Below are 5,079 nucleotides of genomic sequence, written 5' to 3' on the forward strand. Positions count from 1 at the left end.
ATATCCTGGTATACAGAATGAAAGGTACAACTGGGGTCCATTGATGGAGCTGAGAGACGGGTGTCAGCTAAGACGTATCATCACCAAACTCATCTGATACAGAAAGACGCCAAAAGATGGCTGGTTAGCAGAAAAGAAAGTGGTACGACTTCTGTCCTACCCCATTCTGATTAACAAAAAGATGTCAGATGTGCAGTATTTGGGGAGCATTCATTATGAGTTAATTAGAACATGTTGAGTGGGAATGAAGAGTGAATAACTCAAAGGGATTTATAGTCACAGCTTGGAGCCTAGCAGCGAATGCTAAAGTTCAGCAACACCAATCCAAAGGAAACCGTACCCGGAGGAATATAAGTTTCACTGTCATGAAATAAGATAGTTGCAAGTGCAAATGATTATTAACTAATATTGCCTCTTGTTCTGAAAGCTGTCAGAGCTTTGCTATGCGGCACTGAAACAGCTGGGAATGTTCTGTCCAGAAACCACTGGGAGAAACCTTCTAGCTGGGTTGAGGTACAAACACTAGATCCTTGCGAAGGATGTAAGAGCCATATGTTTGTTTCTGGGTCACACACAAAAAAATGAGCACCATTTTTTTTTTTAGTCTAAGGTATTTGTTTCTTTGATTAATTAAACACTTACTAAGTGCTTGCAAACGGATAGGCACTGTAACTTCTTAGCAATTGACAAGTAACACCAAGCTTGCTGTTATGGAAATTGCAATCTAGAAGACACTGATTGATCATTTAACATTCTCTACCAAAAATGTCAAAAAAAAAATAAAATAAAAAACTACCTTCAGGGATCAGGTCTATAGCTTGTTACTAAAGAAGTTTCTCGGTACATGTGCAGGACTGGAAACCACAAAGAGGAAGTGCAGGGTCCTTTCTAGAATGTAAAGCTCGCTCTGGGTATTGCTTCTGCAGCTGCCCTTTGCTGTTGATGGTCTTTCTCCCCTCGAACAAGAGGGAAGGGAAACCATTTGAGCGGGGAATAAAAGTCAAAAACAAACAAACAAACAAAAAAACAAAAAACAAAAAACAATGAAAAGACTTAAAAAAAAAAAAAAAAAAAAAAAAGCCCTGTTGGTTGGGATAAGCTAACTGCTGTAAAAATAGATTTAAAGATGGAGGGGCTCAACTTAATGAAAGTTCGTATCTCATTCATATTTCATTCTTGGGCAAGCCGTTTGGGATAAGGGACCTGTTTTCATCCATGCTGCCATTTTGGCCCTAGACACCTTTCATTCTGCTGTTCTAGCATCCCATAGGGCCTGTCATCAACAGCCATCAAGCAGAAGGTGTCAGAACGTGAGGAAGGCACACCTGCTTCTGAAAAGCCTTGGTCCCAAAGTGGCACCGGCCACCTTTCCTTTCATTCAATTGACTGATGACTGGTACCAATACAATGACCAATACAATCACCACGCATAGTAATGAGGGGGTGGTGTGGAAGTAGCAAATGTAATCATTGATTTGGTGACTCCCTTCCAGCTATAACTTTATAGTGTGAATAAAAAGACAAGGTTTTGGTGAACGGTTAGACTTCTCTACAGTGACAGCAAAACAGAAAACGTCACTTACTAAGCAAACTTGTCACCTCTGGACCTTTCACTAGTCATAAAACATTAATAAAAATGTTATTATAAAAGGTTTAAATATATTTGATATACAAAAATATTGTGAAGTGTTTCAGAGAGCAATTTTCTTTTCTGGGCAGGTTTAAGCTTATCATAAAGAATGTTTCCTTTGGTGAATATCTGGGTTGACAATTTGGATAATATGGCACAAGAACAGACACTGAGATCAATGGAACAGAATAGAAGACTCAGAAATGGACACACAAACGTATGGCCAACTAATCTTTGAAAAAGCAGGAAAGAATATACAATGGAATAAAGACAGCCTCTTCAGCAAGTGGTGCTGGGAAAACTGGACAGCGATATGCAGAAGAATGAACCTGGACCACTTTCTTACACCAGACACAAAAAGAAACTCAAAATGGATGAAAGACCTCAATGTAAGACAGGAAGTCATCAAAATCCTCGAGGCAAAAGCAGGCAAAAACCTCTTTGATCTTGCTCTCAGCAACTTCTTACTCAACACATCTCCAGAGGCAAGAAAAACAAAAGCAAAAATGAACGACTAGGACCTCATCAAAATAAAAAGCTTCTGCACAGCAAAGGGAACAATCAGCAAAACTAAAAGGCAACCGACAGAATGGGAGAAGATATTTGCAAATGACATATCAGATACGGGGTTAGTGTCCAAAATCTATAAAGAACTGATCAAACTCAACACCCAAAAGACAAATAATCCAGTGAAGAAATGGGCAAAAGACATGACTAGACACTTCTCCAAAGAAGACATCCAGATGGCCAGCCGACACATGAAAAAATGCTCACCATCACTCACCATCAGGGAAACACAAATCAAAACCATAATGAGATAGCACCTTACCCCTGTCAGAATGGCCAACATTAACAACTCAGGCAACAACAGATGTTGGCGAGGATGTGGAAAAAGAGGATCTCTTTTGCATTGATGGTGGGAATGAAAACTGGTGCAGCCACTCTGGAAAACTGTATAGAGGTTCCTCAAAAAATTAAAAATAGAGCTACCCTATGACCCAGCAATGGCACTACTAGGTTTTATCCAAAGGATATAGGTGTGCTGTTTCAAAGGGGCACATGCACCCCAATGTCTACAGCAGACTATCAACAATAGCCAAAGTATAGAAAGAGCCCAAATGTCTATCAACAGATGAATGGATAAAGAGGATGTGGTATATATATACAATGGAGTATTACTCGGCAATCAAAAAGAATGAAATCTTGCCATTTGCAACTATGTGGATGGAACTAGAAGGTATTCTGCTAAGTGAAATTAGTCAGAGAAAGACAATTATCATAGGACTTCACTCATATGAGGACATTAAGAGACAAAATAGATGAACATAAGGGAAGGGAAACAAAAATAATATAAAAACAGGGTGGGGGACAAAACATGAGACTCTTAAATATGGAGAACAAACAGAGGGTTACTGGCAGGGTTGTAGGAGGGGAGATGGGCTAAATGGGTAAGGGGCATTTAGGAATATACTCCTGAAATCATCGTTGCACTATATGCTGACTAATTTGGATGTAGATTAAAAAAATAAAATTAAAACAAATCGGATAATAGTGGTCTTCCTCAAACAAGGATCTGACACAAGAATGACTGGTTATTCAAGAAATGAATTTTGAAACTACATTGTATTGTGCTAACATGAGCAGAAATCTAACAATTATAAAAATTTGTCATATCGAACCCAATCTCTATTCTCATTTCAGAATTTCCTATTTTGGGGGTGCCTGGCTGGCTCAGTCAGTTAAGAATCCAACTTTGGCTTAGGTCATGGTCTCACTGTTCATGGGTTCGAGCCCCACTTCAGGTTCCATGCTGACAATGTGGAGCCTGCTTAGGACTCTCTCCCTCTCTCTCTGCTCCTCCCCAACTCACACTTTCTCTCTCAAAATAAATAGATCAACTCAAAGAAGAATTTCTGGGGTGGCTGCCTGGGTGGCTTAGTAAGTGAAGCATCTGACTCTTGGTTTCAGCTCAGGTCATGATCTCGCGGTTTGTGGGATGGCGTCCCTCATCAAGTTCTGTTCTGATGGTGTAGAGCCTGCTTGGGATCCTCTCTTTCCCTCTGTCTCTGCTCCTCCCTTGCTCTCTCTCTCTTTCTCACACTCTCTCTCTCTCTCTCAAAATAAACTTTATTTAAAAAATTTCCTGTTTTGTTGAGGAGAAGATTATGTTTATAATCAGAAGTATTTGATCTTAGATGCCTCTAGCTTACCAACGTCATATTATATTGTAAGCAGATGATGTTATATTTAATTGTGAGATGAAGTATGGAGAACAGGTTGGGAGACCAAGTAACAGAGGGTAAAAAAGACATCTAAAATAGATCACATCCTCTTTGTTCCAGTTCCCTCCAACCTGTAGTAAATGCACCTCTTTGTCATTTCTCTTCTCTTTTAATCTTGTATATCTGTTTAAAACCCTCATCTTCCTAAATATAGCTAGCCAAACTCTCGTGGATGAATTAGAAGTCTAAATGGAAAGAAGCTATAGGCAAGTAGTAAAACAAGAAAAGTTTCTATTTTGGTAGACTCTGTTGTCATTCCATTTCGTATGTGCTAACGTATTTGCTTTATCTGAGGGAGAAATATCCCTGGACTGAACATTTAAAAAGTAAAAATCATGATGAGTTGACCATTTTTCCCTGTCCTCTCCCCAGTCACTTCTTTTTAAATTTCTTTTTAATGCTTATTTATTTTTGAAAGACAGACAGACACAGTGTGAGCGGGGTGGGAACAGAGAGGCACATACAGAATCTGCAGCAGGCTCCAAGCTCTGAGCTCTGAGCTGTCCACACAGAGCCTGACGCAAGGCCCAAACTTCTGAACCAGGAGACCATGACCCAAGCCAAAGTCGAATGCTTAACCGACTGAGCCACCCAGGTGCCCCATCCAGCCAGTTCTTTCTATCCAGAGGCTTGGCGTAATCCTATGATCCCATAATCTTATCCTGGACGATGAGACCTGAGTAGAAGTCAGCCGTGGGTTTCTAGAACAAGTACTTTCTTGATAAAGAGACAGTACAGCTAGAAAAATCCAAGATTATTTTTAGGCATTTGTAAATTTTATTTTGATTGCTGAAGAATTTGTATAGAACATATCCATAAAGGGGCACCTGTTTGGCTCAGTTGATTAAGCATCCGACTCTTGGTTTTGGCTCAGATCATGATCTCACGACTGTGGGATTGAGACCCATATTCTGACCATGTGCTGGGTGTGGACACTGCTTGGGGTTTTCTCTCTCCTTCTTTGTCTGCCCCTCCACCACACTTCCTCTCCCTCTCAAAATAAATAAACTAAAAAATAAATAAATAAATAAAAATAAAAAGAATATATCTAGACAGTAATATATTTCTAATTTCTTCATTTTCAAATAGAACCAAAATAGTTTTTTTCTATAAAAATTGACTCTGGAAATATTGTGTCATCAGTTTGTAAAGAATTCAATTAAAGAC

General features: G+C 39.3%; 1 pseudogene; it reads left to right on the forward strand.

The window, feature by feature from the left end:
- The first annotated feature begins 787 nt into the window (after positions 1 to 787).
- LOC128777554 (small nucleolar RNA U3) lies at positions 788 to 991 on the forward strand (annotated as a pseudogene).
- The last annotated feature ends 4,088 nt before the right edge of the window (positions 992 to 5,079 follow it).

Source organism: Panthera pardus, unplaced genomic scaffold, assembly GCF_024362965.1.
Source record: "Panthera pardus isolate Hobbes unplaced genomic scaffold, ASM2436296v1 HiC_scaffold_16, whole genome shotgun sequence".
Taxonomy (NCBI): Eukaryota; Metazoa; Chordata; class Mammalia; order Carnivora; family Felidae; genus Panthera; species Panthera pardus.